This window comes from Rhodnius prolixus, unplaced genomic scaffold, assembly GCF_049639745.1.
Source record: "Rhodnius prolixus isolate KJV_2025 unplaced genomic scaffold, Rpr scaffold_2, whole genome shotgun sequence".
NCBI classification, from domain to species: domain Eukaryota; kingdom Metazoa; phylum Arthropoda; class Insecta; order Hemiptera; family Reduviidae; genus Rhodnius; species Rhodnius prolixus.
The window spans coordinates 48,596,113-48,612,261 of NW_027411592.1; the positions used below are offsets into that span (position 1 = coordinate 48,596,113).

The 16,149-nt window shown below is 33.8% G+C and overlaps 2 protein-coding genes across 2 annotated transcripts in view; one reads left to right on the forward strand and one right to left on the reverse strand.

Annotated features, from left to right (window-relative positions):
- Positions 1 to 16,149, reverse strand: part of LOC141449827 (glycosyltransferase 25 family member) — a 184,266-nt gene that overhangs the window by 12,810 nt on the left and 155,307 nt on the right. The window lies entirely within an intron of this gene.
- The window catches only part of LOC141448506 (melanocortin receptor 4-like), a 156,032-nt gene continuing 147,973 nt past the window's right edge, over positions 8,091 to 16,149 (forward strand). The window contains exon 1 of the mRNA XM_074116888.1: positions 8,091 to 8,196. The gene's annotated coding sequence lies outside the window, so the exon portion shown is untranslated. The remainder of the gene's footprint in view (positions 8,197 to 16,149) is intronic.

Consider the following 16,149-nt stretch of genomic DNA (forward strand, 5'->3'; position numbering starts at 1 on the left):
CACCTTAAATACCTTTAAACAAATTGTTGACCTTAACCTTTTTACTTTAATATGAAGTGGATGCTAAGCCTCACCAAACAAATTACACCTAAGGAAATATAAATACCCTTTATTTTATAAAATGTAAGCAGCATCTACAATATGATTAGCCAGTAATGGATCTTTAACAGAATATAAATGGCTGATGATGATGGATATATTTCCAATTTTGAAGTAAAACAAGAACTAGCATTAAACTTGCGACATCACTTGAAATATGATGCGCATTATTACATTGATGCTGAAATATTGCCTCATTAAACTGTAACTAATGCCATATACACTTGGTCCAACTATCTTAGCTTCTGGAGGAAGTGGCAGGTACAGTGCCAAATCCACAGCCATCTAGAAGATCTATTGTGTCTGCCTCAGGTGCCACTGCTTCTACTACATAGAAGTTGTGGTCAGTCGACTGTAAAGTGACAATACGCAAGTCTGGGGGGAACCCAAGCACTCACACAACCTCTAGCAACCCCTGCCGGCTTTCCTTCTTTATAATATATATATGTAAATATATAATATTAAAATAAATATTGTTTGTTTGTTTTCAATATGGAATTAAATTAAAAAAAAAAAACATTCAATAGAGACCAAAAATTTATTTAATTTAAAAAACTTTTAATCTCTCTTACCCTCCACAGAGGGAGTGCTGCGGTCATACAAGCTTTCTATTTAGAGCTTCAATGGAAAGACTTAAAATTAAGTGCGAAAAATTGTTTTTTTAAAATAATGTTTAAGCGGATAAGTTCATAAAAGGATAATCGTTGAAAATTTCAGTACGACATTTCGACTAGGTGTCAATAGACGTGCTAAGTAGGTTTTGGCAAAAATAGATGAACCGAAATTATCACTTGACTAAGTGATTTTATTTAGAATTTATTGATTTTTTTTAAAATTTATTTTGTTATTTACAATCTGTATACACAGTATACAATAAGTAAATATAGAGAGAGTGATGAACTGGTGCGGGAGGTGAGCAGGAGGAGAGAAGCTACCCAGCGGCAGCACTCTCAATATGAGAGAGGAGAATGTGAGGAGGAGAATATGAGTAGGAGAGAGGAGAGATTTAGTTCTTCAGACTGTAAGGAAGTCGCGGGGCCACTGGCGATTCAGTCGGCGAGGAGTATTGTCAGAGGAAGCGAGAGACAGTGCCAAGAGGATTAGAGCTAGTCGAGAGAGTAGTGTGGAATTTTTGGTATTTAGTCTTAGCGAGTTGGTCTATGAAGGGAATATTGAGGTCGTTGTGAAGAGTGAGGTTAGTCACCGTAGAAAGGAGCGTCAGCTATTTGTCGGAGGAATTTTGACTGAAATGTTTGTACTGACCGTATGTTTGTAGGTTTGGCTGAACCCCATAGCTCTAGTCCTGTAAGTCCACATAGGTTTGAGGATAGAGTTGTACATTAAACGTATGAGTTCAATGGGTAATTTGGAGCGTCGTCCAAGTAGTCTGTAAAGCAGTTTCGCACGTTTTGTCGTTGCTTGTCTTTTAAGTCTAGTGAGTGGGTTCCACGTGAGTCGTTTGTCTATGTAGAGCCCAAGGTAGCGCACCAGATCAGTACAAGGAAGAGGATTGCTGTTGAAGAGGACCAGGTAGACAGGAGCCCCGCCGGAGAATTTATTGAGATAATTTCGAAAAAAGCTCTTACGTAAGATTTGAAAGCTCTCACGTATTTTTTAAAGACCAGTGATGAATTTAAAAAGTTATTAGATTCTGTTCTTATCATATATAAAAATGGACATGTACTAGTATTTAAATAAATGTCTAAAAATGAAAGAATATATTTCTGGCGTCTCTCACATTATAATGACTTAAATTATTAAATAATTACTTATCTTCGGACTGGACTTTCAGTATAGCCTGCTCTTTCTGAGCAACCCTACGTCAGTAATTTCCAGTTATAGACATAAACATTGAAATTATGTTATTAGTTATTAGTATTTTAGTTCTTGACAAGAAATTGTAAACATGAATTTTTTGTTTAATTTTTACAAATTAGACAGGTACCAACGAGCTTTTAGCAATGACTGTGTTAATCCTCCGAGATATTGTTTGCCTTTTTTTTCCAAACATTTTAGAAATAATTTTAAAATATTGTATTTTTCGCTCTTATTTGTTTTTTTCATACGATTTTATTTTTCAATAATTAATATTCAAGGGCTATTTTCATCAACGTTCGCTTGCTTTACACACACACACACATATGTGTCTGGGTATTTTTTTGTTTAAAGTTTATTGTTATGCGTTACGCTCACAGACGGCTCTAAATGATAAAAAGATTAAAAGCCCACGCGGATTTATTTATCGCAGACAGGGAGAATAAACTAATCCGTACACTTTTTTACTTTTTTAACAATTTCCTTCGCTAATTCATTTTAGAACAGCTCTGAATGAGATATTTCCTCTGAAAAGCCATTTAAATGTAATAATATACGATATAATTCGGGTATGGAAAAATCTATGTCATCAGAAAATCAAGTTTCCTGATTTTTGTATTTAAATTCCACGATTTTTCTTGAAAAATAACTCCATTTGTATCTTAAATTTTAGTAAACTATACTTTTTTATTATTTCTATTTATTTTAAGCGAGTTCACCAGTGGCTGTAATTTGAACTTCTTTTTAAAGCGCTATTTCAAAGAATATATTTTTTAACTCCTTAAGTATTATTAGCAATAATTAAGTATGTTTCAAACATTAGTTTTCATGAACCTCAAAAATCAAAGGCCTTAAGTAGTTTTGTTAAGATTTCTTTTAATGAAATTTGATTTTACGAGTTATTGTCGGAAGCCGTTGCTCCTGTTTCTCTCAAAAGTGCTTAAAAATGAAAAAGAAAATATTATTGGTGACTTTTACCGAACTTAAGTAAAAGATTTCAAAAGTGCCGTTAATTATTATTTTTAGAAAACATGAATCTCATGTTACGTGAAGATTAAATGAAAATAAAAAGGTTAAAACACATTAATTAGAAGTTAAACAACCTGACACCAGGAAAACAACTTCTGGATAATAAATGGGGCACACTTTAAAATCACTTAAATTAATTAAAATTTTACTTAGAATTTTGACGAAATTTGAATGCTCTCTTGCCAAATCTAATACCTTCAAAATAACCAACTGTGGATCGAATTTAAATGTAGAAAATCTGGTTTGATACACTCAAGAGTTCCTCTGCAGAAATTGTCACAATTCAAACAAAAAAATTGCAACTTTACTAAACTTCGTAAAACTGATTTCCAAGTTTGAAGTTTCTGCAATTTCCATCCAAAAATGCAAGCGCACAAAGTTACACAAAAAATATACTACAGACCAAAAAACACATACTAATATAAGGGATTAAACATTTATGGGCGTTTATGTGGGCAAAATTTCCCTACTTTTTCCATCTCCTGGGTTCCAGTAACCCTGTTGTTGTTCAACTTCATTCAAATCCAAACCGAGTATGCTCGTCAAGATCCTATAGAAATTTTTGTGAGGTGCAGATGGCTTTGTAAGTGCACAAACGCCATGAACAGACAAGACAGAAGACATACCAACCCTGTAATGTAAAATATTACTTTGTAAACTAACCCTGAAGATGACCAAGTTCCTAGGTCGAAAGCTCGGCAGAATAAATGTATCACGACTGAAATGGCATTTATTTTTTCATCCTATTGAAACTATGAATCAGTCACCAAAAATAATGAAGAGTAGATACATATAATTTTGGAAATTTGAGAATGGTGATTGATCACTTAAATTAAAGTTCTCAAGCAAAGTTTTATTTTATTTTTACTCATTCACGATTTTCAATATGAAGTAGGAATATTCACCCACATAATATAAGAAACGTTGGGCAATACAGATGCGAGTTTTGCCAAATAACAACACAATAAAATAAAACATTAAATCTGAATTCAGCTTCAACAATACTTTAGTAAACTTATAATACATATTGTATGGTTCAGTTTTCATTATTGTGGCCTGCAGTTAAATACGCTAAAAACATAGAATAAGATTAAAAATAACAATTCATTAGATGAATTTTGAGTACAACACAATATCCTTTCATGCTGTGAGAAAGCACAAACACAAGACTAAGGCTTACAATCAAGGCTCAAAAGCCTTTTGGGAGATTCTTCCCCTTAGCTCAACGCCTTTTCATGCTACACTCTTACAATGGAAAAGACCCTTGGAACAGTAACTCTTCTTCAATATCACGGAATAATATAACAGGGTAGAGATAAACCTGCAACACACTCAAAGAATCTAAGACAAGTTGCAGATCTTTTTCATTTTTGTTAAAGAGCCACAAATCTAGGAAGGTGTGCTTCGAGGAGTATGAAGCAAGGCTAGCTGAGGGAAATCTATATTGATGGTTAGGTGTAAACTTGTCTGATAGTGTGTGTGAGAGACTTTAATCTCTCAGATTAATGGTTGAATTCCTCACCGGTAAATGGGGTTTAAGGGAATACTCATTCCCCATTGAGAGAACGAGATAAAGAGTTTGTTTGGCAGAGAGATTTATGTTTCTCAGTTGGCTCGTCTGCAATGAATTTTCAGTCATAAACTCAGTTTATGTTGGAGTTGTTTCTTTTAAGGGTAATGAAGGGGGTCTCTCCTCCCAGAGATATTATATTAATTATACATATAATGGAAACGGCACTACACGTGTTGTGTCAGTGTGAGGGGCTCGTGTGGCTAAGGATGTTACTTCTTGGGGAGGAAAAACCAAGGCCTGTGAGCTTTACCCAAGAGTCACTCTCCAGCATTAAGAGTCTGATTAAAAGGACGGGTCTGGAGGGTGAGCTTTAAAGTTAGGGGAGCCACAATTGATCTAAAGGGGTCGCAGTGGCGTAGGCCTTGAGGCCGCCTAGACTAGTCTAGTCTAATCTACATATTATAATAATAATAATTGCAAATAATAGAAAAAAAGAGTTTAAATACCGAAAAACCGCAATCACCAACTCCTTAATGTTTTGATCCATACGAGGTGTGGCTATTAAATAACGAGACTATTGCTATAAAACATTTTATTTTAAATTTATACATATTTAGTTATTATCACCTTCAATATACACCCCTCCGCTATCCCTACAACGCTCCATGCGAATTTACCATTGTTCGAAACAATGCTGGAAGTCTTCTTCTGGGAGCTCCTGCATGACGCGTGCCGCTTTTTCTTTCACAGCTTCAACGGACTGAAATCGTGTTCCTTTTAATGCAGATTTGACTTTAGGGAACAGATAAAAGTCACATGGGGCCAGGTCATAAGGCGAATGGCCTAAAACTGGGTTGTTGTACTTGGCTAGAAAAGTCTTGACAGACAATGCAGTGTGAGCCGGCGCGTTGTCTTGATGGAGAACCATTGTTTTTTCCTTACTCCGTTTTGGACGTGGAAGGGCGACCCGGGTGGTCATCATCTCCGACGTCTTCTCGGCCATCATGGAAACGCTTGAACCATTAAAAAACTTGCGCACGTGATAAACATTCATTGCCATAAACTTCTTTTAATAAAAGATAAGTTTCAGTAGCAGTTTTACCCAGTTTCATGTGAAATTTCACGACAATTCGTTGCTCTACTAAATGTGTAGTATCATGCTTTCGGCAAAACGAAACTAACACCTCTTACACAAACGACGGTTCCGATCTGACAGATTTCTCTACAAACACGTGATTCGCTGCAATCGAAGGAGAAGGCTTTACACTGCACAGCTGTCGGTTCTGCGTAGTTCTTCTGTAGCAGCAACAGTCTCGTTATTTTAATAGTCACACCTCGTATTTTACAATTTCCCAATTGTAATTCTCGAAACCAAGGGCGAGTATCTTATTAAATCAATCAGTAGACCATCTTCAATATCTCCAACTGTATGGTAAATCCAATTGCAAGAACCCTTCTTTTTACTAAAGGCAAATATTCTTGGCAAAAAATTGAAGGGTGTCCTTATATTTCGAACAACACTATGTATTAATATTCTCTGCCACCATCATTTTCATATTGTACACTATTCCGAACTTATAAAATTAAAGATTTAGAAAATATATAGTTTAATGAAGAATTTGCAGAAAACTATAAAATTGATAATTTATAAAAAAAGAACTGTTCACCAAATGAAAGTCTAGCATTGTCATTGAGAAAAGGCGATCTGTTCAAAAGTTCCGTAAGATCTAATTCATCAATACTTCCTCCTTCAGGAGTATTAGCCATTCATGACCTTTGTGCGGCCATTCATAGTAAGTTGATAATAGAGCCGTTTCATTCTTGACAATACAGCTTGCCCCATTCAAAGAATGGCAGTGAAGTTTTACCCTATCAATTAAATCTTACCCCTAACATAATGATCCGTAACAACGATTGCTATTTAGAAAATAATCAAACATTTATAAAAGTATTGCTCTTTACAATTGGCACCTTATCAACAACTTTCATTGGCATATAGTTATGAAAATAAAAAAATCTAACTCAATTTTATTGCATGACTTTCTACGGCGCCATTTTCTTCTTGGAATTTAATTTATTAAAATGTTCTATTAATACCTTATTTAACAAGAATTTAGTAGGTTGTTTAGTATAGTTTGTATAGTCTCTCTAACAATGCAAGAGAATGTAACACCTACAAAAAGTAGATTGTTGCATGACCTAAATAACTTTCGTTAGGTGAGTGGGTAATAATTCTCTTAGGTGTTTTACTTTAAGACTATTGTAGTCTGTTCGAAATTACATTAGCTTATTCTATTTTCGAAATTCACTTCTGCATTTTTATTTTATTCAAAAAAAATTCTATTTCCCCAAGGATTACGCAACAGTTGTGAATCTCGAACTAAATATTTACAAAAGTTTTTTTTTTTGTTTTTGCTTCTTGAAAGATATTGAAATTTTATTTTCTCTTTTATTTTCAAGAAAGTATTACGATCAATATAGATGTTCGAAGTCGAGAATAGCAGCCAGGATAACTTGAGAAGGGTCAAAGAATTTGTATTAGAACATCGTTTAATGATTAGCACAAACTCTTAATTAAAAAGCGAAGACTGAAATTAGAACTTCGATTTCATAATTATAGTCATTAACTTATAGTCATTCCACACAAACAATGAGGAAGATCTGAAAATTATTGAGGGTGAGGAAAAAAAACAAAAGGTTACCTTGAAACAACTGAACCCTTCACATCGAAATAAGTGTTGGAAGCCAAAATATGATATTCTGTTTGAATTATTGACACAATTTGTCACTTTTAATCTGGGGAATCTTTTATTTTTTTTTTTTTTTTAAAAAATGAAAAATAGCAGTATTTACAAAACTGTAGATAGTGACTTCCTACGGGACTACCTGATTTACTACTGGGTCGCAAGAAATAAATTTATTGGATATAAAAAATACAAAATAGGTTAAATAAGGCAAAAAAAATTGATTTCAGAGGTTACACAATGTACAGATAATACAGCTCGTTAAAGTAAGAATTACCATTAAGATATATACAGAAGTTGAATAGAATGATTTAAGTAATTTAACCGAACGGTGTTGTAGCAATGGTGGTTACAATAACTGACTTCTATCTAATTTACTTTAAATACGTAATACATTTTGTTTTTATAATATAAATCATAATGAACAGCCTTGAAGAATAGTCAGACATGTTGGCTTCCCGCTTCGAAAAGTTTATTCTAAAAGATTGGAAAATTTTTTATTTTAATGGTATTTAATTTTTAAAATAAAATAAAAAAGACTTGCTCGCATACTTATCCCTTATTGTTTAATATTTATTAAACTTTATTTGCAATAAGACAACATTATAAATATGAAAACTCAAATAAGAATAAAATAAAAGATATGACTAAATCTGGGTGGTTTTTTTCAAAATCGATTCTTAATCTATTTTATTCTTTTTAAATTAAACAACCCATTAATCTCCTGAAATTTTAAATACACTCGCAAGTCTCGTGTCTCTTAATTGAATTTTAGTTAATAAAACACTTTTTCAAAAACTAAAACCAAATAAATAAATAAATAATAATGCTATAAATATAAGAGCACGCGCTTGCGTCCTCTATTGGTCCAGTAGCACACTGCCCTAAAGCCCTACTCTGTTACTCAGTCAGAGATCTCTGCTGCTCCAGGAACTTCCTGTATTAATCCACCCTACTCGTCTACAACTAAACCGTACGAATTATTACTCTTTATATGTAAGTCGACTTACAAAATAAATTATATGTGTGCATTTTTTTAAAATTAAATTTGAAATAGAATTATATTAGATTTTTGTGGGTGTGATAAAAGAAAAATAATAGAACAATTTATAATAGCTAATTTTAAAAATCATTTCCTATAAACAAATTAAATATTTTAAATTCATTAAAAAAATTTTTTTTTTTTGGAAGGAAAAGAGATTATCGAATAAATACCTTCTCATTTTTACGTGAAAAAGTGGATTTAGTTGGAAAAACAAATCTTCACACTCGCGGGATGTGCAGTTTCTTTGATTTATAGTTTTACGCCATCATGCTCTTTACTTTTGAAGTCACATTTATTTTAACTAATTTTCAACAATTTTAGTTTAACTTGGAATCCATTTTGAGTTTGAGAATTAAATAGTACACAATATTTACAAGAAAAATGTACATTTTTTTAGAGCCTTACTAGCAAGTACGACTATCCTAATTGTGTTAATTTCGACGGAAGATTTGCAAAAAAAAGGTTGAAAATAACAATCGAAATTTTGTTATTAAATGTACTTGAAGCAAAAAAAATTTCGTTATTAAAATAAAATGAATGAAATTAAGAGTAAAGGTTTTTTCATTTATTATATTGAAACGTGTTGCATAAATTCAGTTCATAAATAGGTTCAGTATTTAACAAACAAATTTTTGTATTATTCATTTGGATAGTCGTTAGTTCATATTAACAATCTAGTATATAACGAGTTTACGATAGTTACAGACGCTGTAAAACTTCTTTCGCGCTATAATCTTTCAAATAATTGGAAATAGCTTGCTCTAGAATTAGGAAAATTACAGAAGTTGAAGGTTATCTTATACTCGGTTTAGCTATTTATTAAATCGTAAATTGTAAAGTAATGGCTAGCTAACTGCTCCCCATTTAATGCCCATTATTATTGTAATAAAAAATTAATTTCTTAATTACAAATAATTGATCGTTGAGCTATTTCCTCCCCCATTTCGTTCTTTGAGCTTTATTTAAGATATAAAAATCAAAACAATTGGACAATTAAACATAGAGTGTGATAGCTTTTTTCAAAAAGAAATTTTCTTCTTTTGAGGACAATATTTCTTTGAATTTGTTTATCTTTAATTAAGCATCATCTGAGTGCGCATATAATCTCTGTAAGAATACTTGGGGCTGCTAAAAGTTTAAAAAAATATAATTAAAAGAGGGAAATTTACATGAAATGAATTTGTTATCAACGAAAATTTGAAGTAACGATTGAACATTAATATCAGAGAATATAGGTAGGTGTGTTTAAATTTTCACCAGCCAACTACTTGAACACAATATAGTTCAAGTAGTTCTTCATTTTATTAATTTCTACACCTTTGCGTAGAGCAATGTTTCAGTGCTTCATAAATTTGTTTCATTTCCTTGCTTTTAAATATGACAGAACCGTGAATTAATTTGATTATTTCTTTATTTCTGTCTGACTATGTTCTATGTCTGCATGGTACGCATTCTTCCGCATGCCTTAAAATTTAAAAAGTTTCACCATCAGGCCCAAGATTTTACCATAAGTTTTGGGGATAAAATCAGCGAATGATTTACTGGATCAGTTTTACAGTTATCTCTCTCTCTCTCTCTCTCGAAAACAGCTGTTACAATTTTATCCGTGTTTTCAGCCATCATCAAATACTGTGATTCAACAGTTTTGTTTAGAAAATTTGACTTCCAATTAATTTTGTCTTGTAGCAACTATGGTGGATCAAACGTGATACTGGTGACAGAGAAAACAAAAAAAGAAATACTACATGCATGCTCTGACGGATAAAATTAACAATGTTATCCAGAATATTGGTGGACCCAAAAATATTTCTTTTATTATTTTGTTTAAACTTGGATCTTTGCACACTAATTGCAAACATTTTCCTTAAAAGAAGTATTCGAGGGAATGGGAGAGACTCAGTTTTTAACGTTATTTTATACATTAGGTATTTCCTCCTTCGGGTATGAACGGATAAAAACAAACGGTAATCCGTTGAACACTGGTTAGGCGTTGGCGTACGGTGAGATACGAGTATATTTCATTCTATAACCATTTTACAAAACTTTGCTAATGAAACACAATTAAAAACAAAAGTTTCCAATTTTTTAAAATTTATTTTTAGCTAAAACATTTGAACTTTATAACAAAGAAATTTGTCATTTACCCAGCAGAATGAATGGTGTATAATTTAATCAAGTTACTATATTATAAAAAAAACAAAAAATGAAACAAACTGAAGCCATCTTATGTTCCAAAAGTAGATCCGAACTTTGGAAGGAAGTACACTTCCATGAGCATTTAGTATCATGGTTAAATTCTGGTGTCACTCTCGACTAGTAACTCCTCACGTAAAGGATCTTATTAACAAACTGACGACAAGTAACTAGCTTTCGATTTGCAAGATAGTGGTCCAGACCCATGTTTACTGTATGCCAACCGCTCTTGGAGTATCACTTGTGCGAATAATGCATATTGAATGCGAATAATAATGAATATTGATGGCTTGCGAATAATGCAAAACAAGTTTCTAAGGCTGACAAAGAAATTGCTGGAGTTTAAAAAGAGATGAAAGACTTGCACGACTGTTGTAAGGTGGACAAAATAGAAAAAAAAATTGTATTATTCTCGCTAGTGAATAGCTTTTTGCCTTAACCTGTGATAAGTGTTAGTAAGCCGCTTTGTAGAAGCATAGGATACTGTAACGTTGGATTTACAGACATCGGACGATAAGAAACGCTCTCATGTAAAGTGAGCTTAGATGAAGGCCTACGCCACTGCGACCCCTTTGGATCTATTGTGGCTCCCACTACTCTCACTCTCCAGACCCGTCCTTTTAATCAGACTCTTTATAAAGTGAGCCTAGGGTTTACGGCAAAAAATGTTTCCCTTAATTTAATTGTCTGATTTTGATCCTTCCATGATTGTTGGTTAAGATGTAATTGGATAAACTGAAACTCCTAAAATAAAGCTGCACAAATGGTGTTTTTGAATAAGGTATCTTTTTGACTTAAAAAATAATAAAAATAAAAGCACATACGACTTTCCATAACAGGTTTAAAGAGAAAACTTGATTGGTTTACTCAAAAATCACGGAAAACTAAATAAACAAAAAGGAATATGTTTGCTTTAAAGGTAAATCTGAAATATTCATTCAATCTGTTATTAGTTTAAAAATTTCAGAACAATTCGTTGGGCTAAAATGAATCGATTATTTTTTTTTTTTAAATGTTGCAAATAAATTTTTTTTTTTTTTTTTTAATTTATTTGCTATTCACAATCTACAAAGAATAAAATTCGTAATAAGTGAATACGATAAAAGAAGTCTTCCTGACTGGATCAACATGAGGAGAGAAGCTGCCCACCGGCAACACTCTCGCTGGAGTTTCTTACTTTACTGGAGATTGTCACGAGGCCAACAGCGTTTCAATCGTCGTGGAGGACGATCTGGAATCGTTGTGGAGGCGAGATTTAGAACAAGAGGATTGGTACAGAATGGAAGAGAATCAAAGAATTTTCTATACTTAGATTTAGATTCGTCAGTTATATATGAGATTTTGAGATCGTTATGGAGAGTAGAGTTAGACACATAAAATGGAGAATTTGTAATCTGTCGGAGAATTTTTGATTGGAAGGACTGTATTCTTTGTGAATTGGAATGTTTGGTTGAACCCCACAGCTCAAGTCCGTAAGTCCAGATCGGTTTAATTGAATTTGAATTTGAAAATGTTTATTTACAATTTAAAATTTTTTATACAAATATATATAAAAGGAGGTTTCAGGCTGCATGCCTATATCCTCTCCACAACATATCAACATTTACATTGGGTACAAGTCCAACTTAATGCTAAGGCAAAAAATTTAAAAAAAAAACCTTACTACATAAGATTAATTAAAGCAAGATATGCTTTAGCCTTTTGTGCTTGTATTTTCTATAATTAAGAGAACTTAAGTTGTAGTCCATAATACTTTTTATATGCGGGTAGGGACTATGTGTACAGGAAGTTACAAAGTTTTCCGTAGCGTTGTAGATAAATGTGGACACGCTGGCAACATCAAGTGCTGCATGCATGTAATCTATGGGTGTCCACCGGGGATATGACCCAACTAACCTTAAGCATTTGTTTTGGACTCTTTGTAACTTCCCGTAATTGGTGCAACAAGTATTGGACCACACAGGGGCTGCATATAGTAGTACGGAGCGGATATAGAGATAGTAGATAAGTTTTTTATTAAGAAAATCTAAGTTAGAGTTGCGGTTCAAAAGAGGAAAGAGACTGCACATAATTCCTACCGCTTTATCGCACACTGAGTTTATGTGTTTGGTGAAAGTTAATTTGGAGTCTAACACCAACCCGAGGTATTTAACTTCCTTGCTCCACGGAAGGGAGTCGCCGTTAATTTGGACAAATCTATTCACAGCCGGTCTGCGGCGTGTAAACAAAATAATTTGTGTCTTGGCATGGTTTGGCCTTATTTTCCATTTTGCAAAGTATTTGAAACATTTTTCAAGGGCTATCGATAATTGTCTGGCTATTGTGTCAACTCTGAAGGAAGAAATAAAGAAGGCAGTATCATCAGCAAACAGGGAGCAACTGGATTTTAGTTTCAGCTTGGTGACGTCATTAATAAAAATGTTGAAAAGTGTAGGCCCCAGGACTGAGCCTTGGGGAACACCAGCTTTAATTAACCTCACACCTGAAACTGTGGTACCGAGTGCAACGCTGAATTTTCTTTTAGTTAAATAGCTTTGAACAAAGTAAATTAAATATCTCGGAAAGCCATTCTCAATTAATTTATAGATAAGGCCATTGTGCCAAACACAATCAAAGGCTTTTTCCACATCAATCAAAGCCATCCCCGTATGCTTGTTTAGATTAAAGTTGTGCTCTACCAAGTCTGTTACTCTGGCTAACTGGGCAGTAGTCGAATGCCTTGGACGGAAACCAAACTGGCAGGATGATAATAGGCTATTACTGTCGATGAATGAAGTGAGTCTTCTTAAAATAATTTTCTCAGTCAGCTTACTAAGACAAGGAAGTAAGGAGATTGGCCGATAACTGCTTGTTAAAGAGGGGTCTTTACCAGGTTTAGCAATGACAATAATTTTTGCCATTTTCCATATATCTGGAAAGTAGCCGAACATAATAATGTGATTAATTATTTTAGTGAGGTGGATTAGACACTTTTTGGAAATGTTTTTCATAATTTTGGAATTTATTCCGTCTATGCCGGGGGCTTTGCTATTTTTTAGTCTTCTTATTTCTCTTCCTAATTCTTTTGGTGTTGGGGATCTCCTAAAATAATTACATGCCTATGCAAGTCTAACATAGCGCGTAAATCCTTGTCATCTAGTTTGCAGGAAGGAGAAAGGTAAGCAGAGATAATCAGTACATCAAAGCTATCAAATTGAACTACAATACCTACGGCTATTAAAGAATTTAAGGAAGGCATTACAATAGGATAGTGTTTAATATTATTCCTAATTAGGATAGCAACCCCTCTGCCAGAATCATTTCTGTAAGCTACATAACCATTAGATTTTAGTTTATGTTTGTTGTTTAACAGAGTTTCACTAAGTGCAATTATGTTTATATTATATTTGTTGACATAATGTGAAAATTCTAAAATTTTATTAATGATGGATCTTGAGTTCCAACACATTACTTTTGTTATTGGGATCATATTAAATTAAAAACAAGATCAGCGATAACACTAACTTTACTTATTGCATCAGGAGCTAACCTTAGTTTCTCTACGCAGTTCCTTATCTGTAAAAGTAAGTTCTTTAAATTAAAAGAAGATAATAGAGACTTAACATCATGCAATAAGCTAAGCAAAGAAAAGTCAGAAGAGTTAGTAGAAGATTCATCAGAAGCTCTCGTGCCCCATGCAGAGGGGGGCACTTTGCCGATAGGTTGATGTTGCGCGGCTGCGCCCCATGCAAGATTAGAGCTGGACTTTGGAAGTGACGGGAAGTCAGAAGAATCCATCTGAAATGCAGGCTTAGAAAGTGATTTACTCTGTTGAGCTCGTTTAGGATGCGACTTCATGTGCTTTTGCAAAACGTAACAACTCTTGTGGTTTGCAGTGTGGGAACCTCCACAGTTCACACATACTGGTGGATTATCTACTGGGGTTGTACATACTTCCGTTAGGTGGTCATCAGCGCACTTGAGACATTTTGGTTTGCGATAGCAATTTTTTGCTATGTGGTTGAACGACTGACATCTATAACATTGCGTTACTCCAGAAAAGTTTTTATATCGCTCCCATGAAATAATACATCCACATATCTTGTTGTTGGCCACAACATCTTTAATAGTTACGTTTTTGTCGAAAGTAGCTATAAAGAGCGGATATTTTATGATTGTCCCCATTAAATCTTTTTTCGTCATTTGAGATACTTTAGTTGCTGGGGTACTTTTATCAGCTAAATCCTGGATTATTTCCTCGCACGTTATATTGGGTGGCAAGTTCCTAAGTACTAAAGTATGATTGATTTCATCTTTAGGTGTGTAGGTGTGATATTCGAGTTTAGCTGAGGCTACTTCGCTAAGAATTTTGTTACAATCTTCTTTGCATTTTGTCAAAAATATAAGTCTATTGCCTCTGCATTTAACATCGAACTCTTGTTTACATACGGCTCTTAGATTTTTAAGAGTTTCCGAATGATTTTTAATATAACTATAGACCACAATAGGTGGTATTTTGGCAATATTTTTAGCCATAGGCGTCTTATTACTAACACTGGGCTGAGGAATACTATCCTCGTCCATGCTCTCCATATCAGAAAGTGGTTCGAAATTATTAGCAGTACTTACAGTAATTTCGAAAGGACTAGCATCGGTTTTCCGTTTCTTCATTTTCACTGCTTGTCGTTTCTCCTTTTCATCAACTTGGTCAGCCGCAATAATTGCTGGTGAAATGCCACTAAGTGGCATCTTTGCTTATTAAACCAACAATATTCAAGAATTGCAATAAACGAGCTGACGAAATTAAAATAAGATAAGTTTGGGCAAAGAAAAGAGACTCTCGCAATGTAGCACAAAGTTGTAACAGTCAACAGTTCAAAGTACATACAATTGGTAGGAACACTAAATATGTGCCAATGAAGAGGAATAAAATTAATTAACTTAAAAGAAAATTAATTTTGTAACTTCACTCAACACTGTTGTATATTAGTCGTTTATGTTCCAGTGGTAGTTTGGATTGTCTGCCAATTAGACGTAACAGTAATTTGTTTCGTCGGTTGAGTTCTAGTCTTTTCAGTTTAGTGTGCGGATTCCACGTTAGTCTTTTGTCGATATACTTCCCAAGGTAGCGAACTAAATTAGCAGAAGGAAGAGAAATTGAGTTAAAATTTAAAGTGGGACAAGAATTACGACGCAGAGTAAAAGTTATCTGTTCGCACTTTTGAGTATTGAATTTGACTCTCCACTTTTTGGCCCAGGGTTCTAGTCTGTTTAGATGATATTGTAGATGAGAGGAGGCTGTAGTGGCGTCTGAGTTAGAAGAGAGAATAGCAGTATCGTCAGCGTAAGTGCAGAGCAGTGTGTTTGAGTCAGTTGGTAGGTCAGATGTGTACACAGTATAGAGAAGCGGTCCGAGAATACTTCCTTGAGGTACACCAGCCCGTGCCAGAGAGTAGTCGGAAGAGGCAGATCCACAACTTATCTTAAAGAAGCGGTCGGTAAGAAATGATAGTATAATCAAGTAATAAGTTGATGGAAGAGCACTCTTTAACTTCCACAATAGTCCTGGGTGCCAGACTCGATCAAAGGCCTGAGCCTGGTCGAGAAAGGCAAATAAATGTTGAAATCCATTTTTAGTGTTCAATGGAAGTTATACTAAAATTAAAGAAAACATTTGAATTGGTTTTGTAAAATAAAATAAAAATTGAATAATTATTATTCAGTAATGCTGT